This window comes from Colobus angolensis, unplaced genomic scaffold (genome assembly GCF_000951035.1).
Source record: "Colobus angolensis palliatus isolate OR3802 unplaced genomic scaffold, Cang.pa_1.0 Scaffold57, whole genome shotgun sequence".
In the NCBI taxonomy this organism is placed as follows: Eukaryota; Metazoa; Chordata; class Mammalia; order Primates; family Cercopithecidae; genus Colobus; species Colobus angolensis.
The window spans coordinates 12,398,781-12,415,818 of NW_012119265.1; the positions used below are offsets into that span (position 1 = coordinate 12,398,781).

The window sequence follows — 17,038 nt, forward strand, 5'->3', positions numbered from 1 at the left end:
AAAGCGAGACTCCGTCTCAAAAAAAAAAAAAAAAAAAAAAATGTGCATTTCAAATAATTTGCCTGAATCATCCTGGTAGTCACAGAGGTAAACATTTTTGAAACAGTTGTTCCAAATTGTGGGTACAAATTACAACTAATTTTCCCCACTAATATATGTTAGCTGAATGCATTATCAAACATCTAATCTCTGTTCTTTGCCATCTAGTTTGAGTCATTTAAGTAATTCAGGCAAAATTCTGTAGCCACAGACATATATATGAACTTGGAGTTTTAAGAAAAGTTAAGGCCAGGTGCAGTGGCTTATGCCTGTAATCCTGGCACTTTGGGAGGCCGAGGTGGGAGGACCATTTGAGGCCAGGAGTTTGAGACCAGGTTGGGCAACATGGCCAAACCCTGACTCTAAAAAAATGCAAAAATTACCAGTGTGGTGTCGTGCGCCTGTGGTCCCAGCTACTAAAGGCGGGGTGTAGGGGGTGGGGGTGGGTCGAAATGAGGGGGTTGAGGCTGGAGGATGTCTTGAGACCAGGAGGTAAAGGCTGCAGTGAGTTTAGATCGCGCCACTGTACTCCAGCCTGGGCGACAGAGTGAGACCCTGTCTAAAAAATGAAAAAGTTAAATTTGTGATAGAAACTCAGTAGAGAAATCCTGAAAAGCCGCTGCTTTTTTAATGTAATAATAGTGAGGTGTGCCTTTTATTTGGAACTTCAAGTGCCTTAGTAATATTGTAATCACAGCGCAAGAGGTAAGTGGGAGTCAAGTGACATCATCCTGGGTCCAAAGGGACTGAGTATGTGCTGGAAAATCAAACTGGCACCTGTAAGACGCAGTTCCAAGGATGCAGTTCGCAGTGAGTTTTCAGACATGGATGATGTATGTCGCGTCGGACGACTGAGACAGCTCTCCACTTCCCCTCATCCAAGGGGAAGGAGGAACCCAGTTATCTGCATTGTTAACAAGCGCCTCCCCTTCTCTCCAGGTGACCCCGAGATACGGACCACACCACGAAATACGGATCCAGATTTTAAAGGCCTTCGAATCCAAATTCCTCGTTTTACAAAGAGCCCACGGGGTGAAATGACTTGCTCATGGTCTGGTAGCTAATCGCAGATCTGCTTTCTAACTCCTACTTCCAAGACCCGGGAATCTACGGGTGTTGGAGAAGACCCCTGCTGAAATCGTCCAGAAAGGTTTTTGAGGGAGTTTGTGACTCCCGATTCCCCAGCCCCGGGTAAGAAAAGGGTCGTGAACCTGCACTGCGAGGTGGTCACTCCCTCACACCACCTCTGATGTCCCAAAACACTGGGAGAAAGTTGCCCGCCCCGGGCTGCGGCGGGGCCTGCTGCCCCGCCCCGGCGCTGGCGGGCGCGCTCCATACTGGCCGCCGAGGGGCGAGCGCGGGACCCGGCGGCCGGCGGCGGGCGGGGAAGGCGCGGGGCGTGGTTTGCCGCTTTCCGAGCGCCAAAGAGCTGAGCGCGCTCAGCTGCGCCCAGAGCCTTCGGCCGAACCTGAGAAAGCAAGAGGGAGAGCGAGCAAAAGCCGCAATCCAGAGAGCCAGGCAAGAGGGGCGCCGACCTCGGGCGGCCCCGGCCCTCGCTCTTGCCCCTTGGCCGGGCGGACGGTGGGTGAGCGCGGCCGCAGGGCCCCAGCACCCCGGTGCGCCCCGGAGAGAGCGGGAGGGAGGGGAAGGGGCGGGGGGGAGAGAGAGAAAGGTCCCTGAGCCGGGGGCGGGGGCGGCGGGAGACTGGAACCGACCCGATGCCAGGGTCCGAGCCGGGCTACGGGAAACTTTGCTCGGGTGGGGAGAGAGGGGTGCGCGGAGGGCGCCGCAAACTTGTCAGCGGGCGGGGCGCTCCGGAGATTGGAGCGAGCGCCAGCGGGTGGCGTTTGTCTCTCCGGGTTCTTTGTGTCACCTCCGGGCCCCAGCCAGCCGGTCCGCCCGGCTCGGGCAGGCGCTGCGCGGGAGGCTGTGCCCTGGTGCCCCGGCGCCCCGGCCGCCCCCTCCCGGGCCCAGGCCCAGGCCCTGGTGCTCGGGGGCCGCTGATTGTTTTCATTCCTCGCGTCACGCCTGGGCGGGAAAGATTTTGAACGCCGCGTGAGCTGGAAGGCGGATAGCCGCGGCGCAGAGATTGCAGGATCGTGGGCGGTGCGGGGCTCGCCCGGGGGACCCGGGAACCCGCGAGTCGGGGCGCACCGGGGCTGCAGAGGGCGCGGGGACGGGCGGCCCGGGTACTGGAGGGGCGGCGGCGGGCGCGGCAGCTTAGCGCCTCTGCGGGAGCGGGGGGCCCTCGGACGGCGGGGATTATAATTCCATTTCGATTGCTTGGGGTCTTTGTTGTCTGAAATTGCCTTTAGGGTCTGACGGTGGCACCTTCTCCTGCTTAGGTTATTTTTCTTCTGTTGAAAAGGGCGGGGCGTGGGCTGTGTATGGAATTAGTGCTGCTGGGAACATTAGCGCCTTATTTGATGGAGGCTGAGAAGTCCTGTGTAGCATTCGCGTTTGTGGACGCCTGCTGTTTCCGAAAGTTATTTCCCCTCCCTCAGAGAAAGGGAGCGTCTGAGCTGGACGCCGCAGGCACGATTGTGTACAAGCACCGGCAAGTCGGAGCTAACCCGTGAGGGTTCTTTCGAGCCGCTCCACACTTGGCATCGCTTTTTTTTATCTTTTGAGTTTGTTTGATTTGAAGCAACTTTTGTCTGCTTTGCTAGAAGTTCCGAAGGCTTCGTTGCAGATACTATGTGGCTATGCTAGGATGGGTTCGATCATTTTTAGAGGTGGGGAATACAATTAAACCGTGCCGGGCCACACCTGGCCTTCTCACCGCTCCAGTGCCTGCCACAGAGACATCGTAAACATGTTCAGAGGAGAGTGTTCAGCTTTTATGGGATGAATATTTGGTGTGTTTTCATGCTTTAATGCATGATTCTTTCTCCAAGTTGCCTTTCTGGAAAGCTGTGGAGACTCTCAAGGGCTTTTCCTGAGATAATTACTGAACGGCTTTAGCCGGGCCAGCCCCCTGGGGCGGTGGGAACAGGTGTAATCCTCATTAAGTTTTTTCGTGGTGAAGAATGGAGATGTCAAAATAAGTAAAAAGTGGAAATGTTTAGGTCTTTGTCCACATGTTTGAATTAACAAACCTTTATCTGAATTTTTAAAAAATCAAACCACTTTTGGTCAGCTAGCCTTAAAATTGTTTGAAAAATCATGTGAATAAATTTACCCAATTAGAAAGTTTTTAGCATTTCACTGGATTCGTGTTAATTGTGTTGTAGGATATTGCAGAATGTTTAGAGAACTGAGTCACAATGGGGTTATTCTGAGTAGTGCTCTCACTAGCATAAGGTGAAAGTTAATGTAAAATTTAAAAACTGAATGAATCACATTTTAGTAAGTAAGGGAACGGATGAAAAGCAATTGGTTCATTTTTCATTATTTTATTTTTCATTACTTACATGTTTTAAATACATATTTTCAATAATTTCACAAGATTATTTATTTACTCAAACTCTTACATATACCAGTCACTGTGCTGGCTTCTGGGGATCTGAATAATAATAGTTACCCCTTATAGAATGCTTATTTTGTACCAGTAGATACTTGACATAGATTACCTTTTTACCTTTCTCATCTATAATTGCTTATTGAGTCCCTACAATGTCTTCTGCTAGGTGCTGGGGTGATAGTGGTGCACAAGACAGCCATGGTTCCTGCCCTTATCTAGGTAGGGAATCTAGACAGGAAATAAAATATATTGCTAAACTAATAGCAGGTTTTGAAAGGTAAATCAGATCACATCATTCTTCTGTTAAAAACCCTCCATTGGCTTTCTGTCTCTCTCTGAGTGAATGGCAAAGACCTGACAGTGGCTCCCAGAGCACACCTCTTTTGGCTTCCCTGCTTCTCCATGCCGTTACCTTCCTATTTTATCTGCTGCTCTCCTCCCTGCTCGAGTGTCTACAGCCACACTAGCTTTCTTGCTGCATGAGGGCCTTTGGACTTGCTGTGCGCTGCCTGGAATGACCCCCTGGCCCTGGCTTCCATATCTCTAATGGCACTTGTTGACCTGACCCTCTTCACTTCTTTACTTGATGTTATTTTGTCAGTGAGCCTTCACTAACCCCCAGATTTAAAATCACAACCATCCTCGCGACTCCCATTCCTCCTTTCATAAGTTATTATTTTTCCTCCATAGCACTTATGGCTGCCTACCATATGTTGCTTGTTTATTGTCTGTCTTTTTCAGAAGGTTGTATATCCTTCAGAACTGTATCAGAGCTGTTTTATTCACTGTTACATCTTCAGAATCTGGAACAGTAACTGGCATATAGTAGGTCCTCAATAACTTGAATGAATGTTGAGTGGAAAGAAGGGTATAGCAGAATGCTGGGACATAGAATAACCAAGGCCTCCTAGAATACTGGTGAGAAGGCCTCTAGGTGGAAGTGACATTTAAATGAGACTTGAAGATAACAAGGAGCTAGCCATATTGTTGTGGCGTAAGAGGTTGTAGAGAGGAGACAGGCATGGAAGAAAATCTGGCAGAGAGAGAGGATGCTCAAAGGCCTCGAGGCGGGAAAGAGCTAGGTGGTGTGTGGATTTATTGAAACTGAGAGGTCATTGTGGCTGAGCACTGTCAAGTCAAGGGAGGGTAAGACTAAATGACAGAGTGGAAATCAGGTGTCAGATTATTCAGGGTCTTTCTAGAGAAATTAACATGAAATCCTCATATATAGCCTATTAACCCTTTTATGGTTTAAAAAACTGGGCATCAGGGAGATTGAATAACTTTCTGAGATTATGCAATGGGTGAATGGTGAATGGCAGAGCCTAGAATACAAAGCCAGGCTTACAGACTCTAACAAACCTATATTTTACAACTATGTCAAGATCAAAAGACATAGTCCCTATCCTGATGAAGCTGTTAGTTTAGTGTGAAGACAAGGTATTGCAGTATACACATGTACTCCTGGGGGCTGTGGAAGGAGGGAAGCCCCTAGTTCTGCCTGGGAGTGGGACAAACCAAATTGGAAACAATATAATCATTTTTCCTTTTTTATTATTGTGAAATATTTCAGATTGGCAACATCTTAATTAAGAAATAATATTAAATCCAATAGCCTATTCTCTGAGTCTTCACTGTATGTTTCCCTCCTTTTTTTCTTTTTAGAGACAAAATACTTGCTTTCATATGAGACAAAGGGTCTGTGTCATATGCCCCCTTTCCTACTTTCATCAAATAAAAGATTATGTCTGGAATAGTGCAAATTCACTCATTTTATTTTTTTGAGACAAAGTCTCGTTCTATCACCCAGGCTGGAGTGCAGTGGTACGATCATGGCTTACTGTAGCCTCTACCTCCTGGGCCCAAGTGATTCTCCCACCTCAGCCTCCCGAGTAACTGACTACAGGTGCACACTACCATGCCTGGTAATTTTTAAACTTTTTGTAGAGAAGAGATCTCACCATGTTGCCTAGGCTGGTCTCCAACTCCTGGCCTCAAGTGATCCTCCTACCTCAGCCTCCCAAAGTGCTGGATTACAGGCACGAGCCTGCCCTTGGCCTCTTGTTTACATTTGAGACGTTTTTGACTTATGTATAGACCTGTGAAACTGTCTTCCTGTAGCCCCTTGCTATACCCTGAATCCCTCTTCCTCATACAACCAATGATAGCTTTCTGACTCTGTGGATTTGTTTGCGTTTTTAGAATTCTATGTAAATGAAATCATGTAGTAAGTTCTGTTCTTTGCCTGGCTTTTGCTTAGCATAATTATTTTGAGACTCATCTATATCGTATCAATAGTTGATTCCTTTTTGTTGTTAAGTAGTACTCCATTGTACTGATAGATCCCAGTTCATTGATCTTTTCACCCATTGATAGACATTTGGGTTGTTTCTGGTTTTGGGCTAGTAAAAATAAAACTGCCATGAACATTATACACAGTCTTTGTATGCATGTCTTTCATTTCTCCTGGGTAGATGTCTAGGAGTAGAATGACTAGATCCTATGGTAGGCATATGTTTAACTTTTTAAAGAACTACTATACTTTTCCAAAGTGGTTATGTAATATAGCCAAAATAGTCTATGAGGGTTCCAGTTGCTCTAAATCCTTGCCAACAGTTGGGGTGGTCAGGCTTTTATAGCCATTCTGTTGGGTGTGTAGTCATTCTGTTGGGTGTGTAGTGACACTTCATTGTGGTTTTAATTTCTATTTCCCTGATGACTAATGACGTTGAACATCATTTCATGTGTTTATTTACCATCCGTATATCTTCTTTGTTGAAGTGTCTGCTCAAATTTTTTGCCCGTTTTCTTGCATTGTTGTTTTCCTTCTTACTGAGTTTTGAGAGCTCTTTGTGTATTCTGGATGCAAGTCATTTATCAGGTATAAGATTTGCAAATATTTCCATTCAGTCTTATCTTAGTCTATTTTGTGCTGCCATTACGGAATACCAGATTGGGTAATTTATAATGTACAGAAATTTATTGGCTCATGGTTCTAGAATCTGGGAAATCTAAGATTGAGGGGGTGACATCTGGTGAGAGCGTTTTTGCTATATCATTACATGACAGAAGGGCAAAGAGAGGGTGAGAAAGAAGCAAAATGGAGCTGTTTTATTCTATTTATTTATTTACTTATTTAAGACACAGTGTCACTCTGTCACCTAGGCTGGAGTGCAGTGACACAGTCTCGGCTCACTGCAACCTCTGCCTCCTGGGTTCTAGTGATTCTTGTACCCTAGCCCCCTGAGTAGCTGGGATTACAGGTGTGCATCTCCACATTGGCGTTTTTAAAAAATTTTTTTGGTTTTTTTTAGAGATAGGGTTTCACTGTGTTGGCCAGGCTGGTCTTGAACTCCTGGCCTCAAGTGATCTGCCCGCCTTGGCCTCCCAAAGTGCTGGGATTACAGGCATGAGCCACTGCACCCAGCCTATTTTCTTTTTTTTTTGAGACAGTGTCTCATTGTGTTCCCCAGGCTGGAGTGCAGTGGCTTGATCTCAGCTCACTGCAACCTCTACCTCCCAGGTTCAAGCGATTCTCCTGCCTTAGCCTCCTGAGTAGCTGGGACTCCAGGTGCGTGCCACCACGCTCAGTCTGATTTATTCTTTTATAAGGAACCCGCTCAAGGCCGGGCGCGGTGGCTCAAGCCTGTAATCCCAGCACTTTGGGAGGCCGAGACGGGCGGATCACAAGGTCAGGAGATCGAGACCATCCTGGCTAACACGGTGAAACCCCGTCTCTACTAAAATACAAAAAAATTAGCCGGGCGTGTTGGCGGGCGCCTGTAGTCCTAGCTACTCGGGAGGCTGAGGCAGGAGAATGGCGTGAACCCGGGAGGCGGAGCTTGCAGTGAGCTGAGATCCGGCCACTGCACTCCAGCCTGGGCGACAGAGCGAGACTCCGTCTCAAAAAAAAAAAAAAGGAACCCGCTCCTGTGATGATGGCGTTAATCCATTAATGAGAGCAGAGCACTCATAACCCATCACCTGATAAAAGTTCCATCTCTTGATACTGTAATATTGTAACGGCATTGCCTCTTAATAATGTTATAATGCCAATTAAATTTCACCAGAGTTTTGGAGGGGACATTTAAACCGTAGCAAATTTATTACATTCTCTTAACAATATCTTTTGAAGATACTGTTCTTAATTTTGATGAAGTACAATTTGTCAATTTATTCTTTATGGATTGTACTTTTGGTATTATATTTGAGAAATCTGCCTAATTCAAAGTCAAAAAGGATTTCTCCTATGATTTTTTTCTAAAATTTTCATAAGGTTTTGGTTTAACATTTAGGTTCCTGTACTTTAATTTTTGTTTACGGTGTGAATATGGGCGGAAGTTTACCCCATCTATGCCAGGAACATTTGGTAATTTTTGGAGACAGTGTCTGGAGACCATGTCTGGTATAGGAACGAGGGGCATTTGTTCCCGGCATCTAGTGGGCAGAGGTCTAGGATGCTGCTAGACACCCTGCAGTGGATAGGTGAGATCCTCTGAATAGAGAATTATTCAGCCAAAGTGTTAGTAGTGCCAGGGTTGAGACACTCTAGGCTTGAGGTTTATTAATTTTATTGACCTCCATGAACCAGCTATTGGTTTCATTGATATCATTTAATATTTTTCTAGTTTCCCTCTAATTGATTTTCACTCAAATCTTTATTTTTTCCTCTCTTCTACTTTTGGGTTTAATTTGTTCTTATTCCAGTTTCCTTAGGTCATTGATTTGTGACTTTTCTTCTTTTCTGATACAGGTGTTTAGTCTTTTAAATTTATTCCTCAGTACTACTTTAGTGACATGTCACAAATTTTGATATGGTGTGATTTTATTTGTATTTAGTTTAAAATACTTTTAAAATTGACTGGGCACGGGGCTCACGCCTGTAATCCAAGCCCTTTGGGAGGCCAAGGCAGGGGATCACGAGGTCAAGAGCTCGAGACCGGCCTGGCCAACATAGTGAAACCCCATCTCTACTAAAAATTCAGAATTAGCTGGATGTGGCGGCACGTGCCTGTAATCCCAGCTACTTGGGAGGCTGAGGCAGGAGAATTGCTTGAACTTGGGAGGTGGAGGTTACCGTGAGCTGAGATCATGCCGCTGCAGTCCAGCCTGGGCAACAGAGCAAGACTCTGCCTCGGGAAAAAGAGAAAAAAAAGAAGCAAGTCACTAGGTGCAGCCCGCACTAAAGGCGTGGACTCCACTGCTTCCCTCTCTCCTTTCTCTCTTTTCTTTCTTTTGCTTCTTTTTTGCCCCTTTCTTCTTCCTTCCTTCCCTTCCTTCCCCTCCCTTCCTTCCTTCCTTCCTTCTTTCCTTCCTTCCTTCCTTCCTTCCTTCCTTCCTTCCTTCCTTCCTTCCTTCCTTCCTTCCTTCCTTTCTCATTTTTTTTCTTTTCCTTCCTCTGTCCCCCAGGCTGGAGTGCAGTGGCTTGATCTCAGCTCACTGCAACCTCTGCCTCTCTGGCCCAAGTGATCTACCTGCTTTGGCCTCCCAAAGTACTAGGATTATAGGCGTGAGCCTCTGTGCCTGGTCTAGAAACTAATTTTCTTAAACGAATCCACTAAATTATCATAGAGCAGACCATTGCTGTTATAGAAACATATTTTAGAATACTGCAGAGTATTACAATATTCAGAACACCTGCACTTGGAGAAACCTCCCCTCCAGACAGGCTCTGCAGGGTGCACTGCCTCCTTTTCTTTCCTCTGGGCCGCATTAGTAGGAGGGAGGTGAATGGGGAGAAGGAATCAATCTTCCGGTGTTGACATTTTCCAGACCCTGAGAAACGCTGAGTTGAAAGATAAGTGTGAAAGCATCTCTTTCTTTTGATGGTGTCTGAGATGAAAAGCACTTGCTAATAGCCCCTCAGGTCAAAGTAACACGTTTGACAAAAAGCAGCCTCAAGGTTTTGCTTGTCAGTGTCCATGTTTGATTGGAAACTTCAATCTGAGATGTGGTGCTTGAATTTTTCTAGAATTTGCCAATTACTTGTTGCTCTGGTTCCAGCTGACTTTTAGTCTCCCTTTGGGTACTACCACTGCGTGCAGTTTGTTATCAGTGAGTAGCTCTTCTCTATCGGGCTGTGTAAATGTACCCCTATTTAATTCATTCAACAAATTATTTTTTAAATACTTACTGAATCTGGGCTCTGACACACAGATGAAAGTCAGTGTCTCTTGCCACTAGCAAGCTGTCTAGAAGCAGAAAGGCCCATAAGCAGAGGAACATGCAATCTCAGTGGTAGTCACTGCAGTGGAAACTGGTGGTCACTGCAGTGGAAACATGAGCAGGGCAAAGCATGGTCAGCTAGAACAGTGGTTCTCAAAGTAGGGTCCAGGGACCAAGAATGGCCGACCTATTGAGTGTACCTTGACAGTGGGGCCCAGCAATCTGTGTTTAATAAGCCTTCTAAGTGATTCTGATGCATACCACAGACTGTGAACCATGGGCATAGAGGATTAGATAATCTCTGAGATTTTTTCCAGCCCTTCAAGTCTATGCGTATGGTTAAGAAATGTGATATTTAGGCCGGGCGCGGTGGCTCAAGCCTGTAATCCCAGCACTTTGGGAGGCCGAGACGGGCGGATCACGAGGTCAGGAGATCGAGACCATCCTGGCTAACACAGTGAAACCCCGTCTCTACTAAAAAATACAAAAAACTAGCCGGGCGAGGTGGCGGGCGCCTGTAGTCCCAGCTACTCCGGAGGCTGAGGCAGGAGAATGCGTAAACCCGGGAGGCGGAGCTTGCAGTGAGCTGAGATCCGGCCACTGCACTCCAGCCCGGGAGACAGAGCGAGACTCCGTCTCAAAAAAAAAAAAGAAAATGTGATATTTACCCCATTGTATTTTTTTTTTTTTGAGACGGAGTCTTGCTGTGTTGTCCAGGCTGGAGTGCAGTGGCACAATCTCGGCACACTGCAACCTTTGCCTCCTGGGTTCAGACTCCTGAGTAGCTGGGATTACCGGTGCACGCCACCACACCCAGCTGATTTTTGTGTTTTTAGTAGAGACAGGGTTTCACCATGTTGGTCATGCTGGTCTCGAATTCCTGACCTCGTGATCTGCCCAACTTAGCCTCCCAAAGTGCTGGGATTACAGGCATGAGCCACTGTGCCCGGCCCTACCCTGTTGTATTTTAAGAGCAGTAGTTGGCACTAATATCATATACAACATTAATTGCAATGTAGGCTGGGCACTGTAGCATATGCCTGTAATCCTAGCATTTTGGGAGGCTGAGGTGGGAGGATCGCATGAGCCCAGGAGTTTGAGATCAGCCTGGGCAATGTAGTGAGACCCCAATCACACACACACACAAAAATTAGCTGGGCTATGGTGGTGCATGTCTGTAGTCCCAGGTACTAGGGAGGCTGAGGTGGGAGGATTGCCTGAGCCTGGGGGATTGTGTCTGCGCTGAGCCGTGAGAGACACAGTGAGACCCTGTCTAAAAAGAAAAAAAGGAATGTAGGTAGAACAAATTCAGTTTTACTATATGTGTTGCTGAAGTGAGCATGAAAAACAAATTCAAAATGATACAGTTGTTTGGCATTGGAACAATAGTAAATTGGATTTAAAAAACTTTATTTTGAAAAATTTCAAATATATTCAAAAGCAGAGATAATAGTAAAAATGTACTATTGTGTAACGATTACCCAGAATGAATATTATTAAATTCTGTCAATCTGGTTTTACCCATGTCCTCACATATCCCGCCCATGCTGGATTATTTTGAAGCAAATTTCATACCTCATATCATTTTATCCTTAAATAATTGGATTTTAAGTTATTTGAGATATTAAAGTGCTAGAAATCAATTTGAAACTGAATCACATCTAGCCATTTCCTGATTTCCCTTACATTATAGATAAAACTTATCTGGAGCTAATTTATACAAAAGGTAGATAAAACAAAACAACAGGTGGACACATGTACATACATTCCTATTTGCATAAAACCTATTAAAAACAAGTATACTTTTTTTGTTGTTGAGGCAAAGTCTCGCTCTGTCACACAGGTGGGAGTGCAGTGTGGTGTGATTATGGCTCATTGCAGCCTCGACCTCCTGGGCTCAACTGATCCTCCAGCCTCGTGTTTCGATATTTTGTAGAGATGAGATCTCACTGTGTTGCCCAGACTGGTCTCAAACTTCTGGGCTCAAGAAATCCTCCTGCCTTAGCTTCCCAAGGGGCTGGGATTACAGGCGTGAACTACCGTGCCCAGCAAAAATAAGTATAATTGTCACTACTGTGAATACATTTTATTAAAACATTTTATGTACTGTCGTTATGTTAGCAATATATGCATTATACTTATAGATAATATTCTAAAATAGTAAGAAAGAATATACACGCATGCCCTGCCAAAATTGAATTACTATACTTGAAGGGGAAATTTTAATTTGGAAGGCAGGTTTTTAGGAAGGTAGATATTAGAAGGTTTTGAAGGTTTTGGGGCAGGGTTTTTTTTTTTTTTTGAGACAGAATCTCACTCTGTCACCAGGCTGGAGTGCAGTGGCGTGATCTTGGCTCACTGAAGCCTCCGCTTCCTGGGTTCAAGTGATTGTCCTGCCTCAGCCTCCTGAGTAGCTGGAACTACAGGCATGCACCACCACACCTGGCTTTTTTTTGTATTTTTAGTAGAGATGGAATTTCACCATGTTGGCCAGGCTCGTGTCAAACTCTTGGCCTCAAGTGACCTGCCCGCCTCAGCCTCCCAAAATGCTGGGATTATAGGCATGAGCCATCGTGCCTGGCCTTGGGGCAGATTTTTAATATATGTAAATTAAGAATTGTCACTACTCATTTCAGCAGTTATGTTGCCTCATTTGGAAAGAAAAGGTATTCAGCATGTGGGGATGCATAAAAATCCATTCATCTTAGTCAATGTGCTCCATGCTGTCTTTTTTTCAAGGTTAGAGATAACACATTTAGTGGGAAGTCAGGTTATGGGATAGTTCATGTTTGAAGTGGGGACAGAATTGATTTACAGACATACCACCTGTTTTCTCCTACTTTGGCTTTGGAGAACAAGTTGTGGTATACTGAGGAAAAGCTGATTGTATCACTTACGACTGAGATTTTCATCTTTAGCCGCTTCTGTGTGATACATGAATTAATGGGTCATACCATAGGAATTAGCTAATTTTCATTTTAAAATATTACTCAAGAAATTTTTATCTTAATTGTACATTTCAACAATATAAATAAGCTGTTCCAGACTGTCTTTCATACCTCCAAACAAATATAAACCCCCACAACTCAAGTGCATATAAGCTTTTACTACAGTAATAATGGTAGGTTATAGCCAGTGTATGATGGGATTGTTGATAGAATAATGCATATTAGAGCTTTTAGTTCAAAAATTTGAGATAGTGATTCAGAAAGAAAAAAGGAATGATTATCATGAATTGTTTATTAGAATTCTGTTTATTTAAGAGTTAAAGATATGTTCTATTTATTTATTTTTTTGATTTTTATTGTTGTTATGTTTTTGAGATGGAGTTTTGCCCTTGTTGCCCAAACTGGAGTGCAGTGGCCCAATCTCAGCTCACTGCAACCTCCGCCTCCCGGGTTCAAGCAATTCTCCTGCCTCAGCCTCCTGAGGAGCTGGGATTATAGGCGCATGCCACCACGCTCGACTAATTTTTTGTATTTTTCGTGGAAACGGGTTTAGCCAGGCTGGTCTCGAACTCCTGACCTCAGGTGATCTGCCCACCTCGGCCTCCCAAAGTGCTGGGATTACAGGCCTGAGCCACGGCGCCCGGCCAAGATGTGTTTTAGTATTTGCACTTGTGTGTTGGCAAAGAAAAGCGGTTAAGCATGCTCTTATTGGAATATCCTTTGTAGTCACTCATTTGATGACACTGAGTAAGAATCTTTCCTCTGTTAATACATCTTTGTTTAAAAGAAAATAAGTTACCTTTGTAGTCTTTGTACATTTTTCATTGCAGAAAGTCTCCCCTCTGCTGGGTAATAATTAATTTTGTAAAAGTGTTTAATCCAGTACTGATTATAGTCCCTTCTGAGCTGGATGAAAAGAAACTTCTGAATGTTTGTAACCACAGATTGATGATTTGGTTACAAAGACTCTCTGTTGGTGGTAGTTTCTGAGAACTGGAAGGTAAGCTTGTTCTTGGGTGAGTCATCAGGTTGTCTTGCAGTCGGTCATGTGTTTTCTTAGCAACTGCTGTTGATTTCAGGTTTGAACAGGGTTGAGCATGTTTTGAAATGATCCAACAGATTCTTTTAGGTTATATATAGCTGCTAAATCTTATACACTTACTGTTATATGTATCACAAGGAGTGAAAGATTGAATTCTTTTTCTATCTATACCTTCCAAATCATTTCTCTTCTAATTTGTTTTTCAGGGGTAGTGAGGACTGGAAGTGGGGGTAAAAAAGGAGAAAAATAATGAATCTGGGATATCATGATATCTGGGATATCATAGGATATTATGCCCCTGGACTAGAGCAGAACCAAGAGGACCTCCATGTGCTGATAGGATTAAATATGATTTCCTGGGGTGTTGATCTTGAGTAATACTCCATGTGCATACATTCTAAAGGAACAAGTGAATTTTAGAAATGTCTGTGGTATAGTGTAGTGGTTAAAAGCATGGCTTATGAAATCAGTCTGACCCCTGGTTCAAGTTCTAGCTTTGCTGTATACTGGAGGTGTTATTTTGGGCAAATTACTTAACCTCTCTGAGTAGAGTTTCCTCATCTGTAAAAGTGAAACTAAAATCCCACATACTTATACTGAGATAATACAGGTAACAGACAGCATAGTACCTACGGAACATATGGTGACAAATGCTAGTTATTGCATTCAGTTCAAGGGTGTAATGTACAAGGGGCTAGATAACAGGTGTTTAGGGGACAGTCAGAAATGAATCAGATATGAGCCCTAATTCTTCAGGAACTAGGGGAGAGGGCCTTGTAAACAAGTCACTGTAGTATTATCTAGAATGGAAGAAGTGCCAACTGAAGTACAAGCGAGGTGCTGTGGGTGCATAAAGCAAGTGCCAACTTTGGGGAAGTTAGGGCTAATTTTGTAAAACATTTGCCATTTGAGCTGAGTGTGTATTGCTGGGCCTAGAATGATGAGTAGGGCTTTTATGGGTGGAGAGTGGAGGAGAGTAGATTGAAGGCTGAAGAAAAGCACAGGGTTAATTAATGGCAGGGTGTGGTGGGAGAGAAGGCCGGATAAATGACTTGTGGTTAGATTTTGGAGGGTTTTTCACACACAAGTGTTCAGACTATATTCTCATGGTCAATGGGGAACCAAAGCAGGTGTTTGGTGTGAGCTCTGTTTCGCAATAATGTTTTGAAAGATGTATTGGAGAGGCAGGGAGTCTGATTACAAGGATGTTTCAGAAATTCAGGTGAGTGATGAAGACATTTGGAGAACAGAGTAAGAGGGGATTAAAAGGAGATAGAAGACAGATAATTTGAAACTAGGTGCCAAAGACAATGTTCATGCCATTACTTGAGAGAGAGAAAATACAGGAGGAGAAAGTATGGGATAAATTGGATAGTCCAGCAATGGAGTGGGCTAATGGGTCTGGTGAGCTCAAAGATTAGTGGGAGATCTATCCGGCAGTTGGAAATTCAGTTCTGAAAGAAGGAAGCTAACATTTATTGTGCACCCACTGTGTCTCAGGTTTTATGCTAAGCATCTTTGCAAATTATTTATTGGTAGCAATTTTTTTTTTTTTTTTGAGACAAAGTTTCTCTCTTGTTGTCCAGGCTCAAGTGCAGTGGCATGATCTCAGCGCACTGCAACCTCCGCCCCGCTTCCCTTGCCCCCTATTTCAAGTACTTCTCCTGCCTCAGCCTCCCGAGTAGCTGGGATTACAGGTGCCCACCACCAAGCCCGGCTAATTTTTATATTTTTAGTAGAGATGGGGTTTCACCATGTTAACCAGGCTGGTCTCAAACTCCTGACTTAAGGAGATCCACCCACCCCAGTCTCCCAAAGTGCTGGGATTACAGTTGTGAGCCACTGTGCCTGGCTGCAAATAGTATTTTTAAGATGAAAAAGTAGGGGCTCAGAAGAGACCTGATGTTTAAACATCAATTTTAATTTTAAAGCACTTCTCATTTTTATCTTTTCTCTTTCAGCTCAGAAGAATGGATACGTGAGTGAGGACCTGAGGCAGCGTGCAGGCTGCTCTGTGGGACATTTTTCATCAGTTTCCACCTCAGGCTTTCACTATGAGGAGAGAATAGCTCTTTAACTGGGTGGTTCTCCTTGTTACCTGAAGAGTGTCAAGGGAGTTTCCTTCTCCATTTTATTTCTTAAGTTCTAGTATTCCTTTCCCTTCTGAGCTGCTTGAAAGTTAATGTCCTTTAAGGTTTTTCTCTCTTGCTTCTGATGAAATGGAAGCATTTGTTTTGGAGTGGGTAAAAACTTAATCTAATAAATCTTGTTTTAGTTCAACTGGAGAGGCCAAAGGGGCAGAGAGAATGCTGCTCTTTTCCTTAATGGTGTCCCCTTTATTAGATAATGAAATGTGTAATCCTTATGCCAAGCTCATGGATGCAGATAAAAATTAAGTCTGATCAGACTTTGAATGCCTTTTAAGGAATTTTTGTTATTACAAAAACCGCAGCACGCACACACGCACGCACGCACGCACATGCACATGCACACATGGGCAAAAGCCCTTCCCCATATTACTTTCATTTTCCATTCTTGCAGTCTCTCTTCCTAGAGATAATTGCTATGGACAGTTGTGTGTTTATCTCATTTAAATGTTTCTGACACCTGGGACCTTGGGAATAATTAGGCAAAGTAACTAGAATTTGACCTTTTTCCTTTTCACTTAGGTATTTGATATCAGGGTTTATTACTGAGATTTCATAACTATGGGTTCTTCCTTTTTTTTTGTTTTATTTTTAAGGCAGGATCTCACTCTGCTTTCCAGGCTGGAGTACAGTGGCATGATCTCTGCTCACTGCACCTTCTGCCTCTTAAGCTGAAGCAATCCTCTCACATCAGCTTCCTTAGCAGTTGGGACTACAGGTGTGCACCACCACGCCTGGCTAATTTTTGTGTTTTGTGTACAGATGGGGTTTTGCCATGTTACTCAGGCTTGGGTTCTTATTTTTGACTGTGGTTTTGAAAGTCCCATAAATACAAAATGTAACTTACTTTAAATGCTGTTAGATCACCTTTCAAATCGGTAACATACCTAGGGTTATAATTTAAAGACCTTGTGTATCTCATTTGTTGCTAAACCAGTTCTGTTAATTTATGACACAAATTTCCCAGTTAACTGCAACAGTGGGCAAAAAGCTTCTTTTTCTTTCTTTTTTTCTTTTTTTAGACAGTCTTACTCTTTAGTCCATGCTAGAGTGCAGTGGCATGATTATAGCTCACTGCAGCCTCAAACTCCTGGGCTTGGGTAATCTTCCCACCTGAGTCTCCCAACACAGGCTCATGCCACCACGTGATCCTCCTGCCTCAACCTCCCAAAGGGCTGGGATTGTAGGCATGAACCACCTTGGCTGGCTGGCTTTCTCTTTCTTTCTTTCTTTC

At 44.2% G+C, this 17,038-nt stretch overlaps 1 protein-coding gene across 2 annotated transcripts in view; it reads left to right on the plus strand.

Moving 5' to 3' along the window:
* The first annotated feature begins 1,441 nt into the window (after positions 1-1,441).
* SYNE2 (spectrin repeat containing, nuclear envelope 2) overlaps positions 1,442-17,038 on the plus strand; it is a 396,555-nt gene continuing 380,958 nt past the window's right edge. For both annotated transcript variants that reach the window (XM_011961973.1, XM_011961974.1), the window contains exon 1: positions 1,442-1,620. The gene's annotated coding sequence lies outside the window, so the exon portion shown is untranslated. The remainder of the gene's footprint in view (positions 1,621-17,038) is intronic.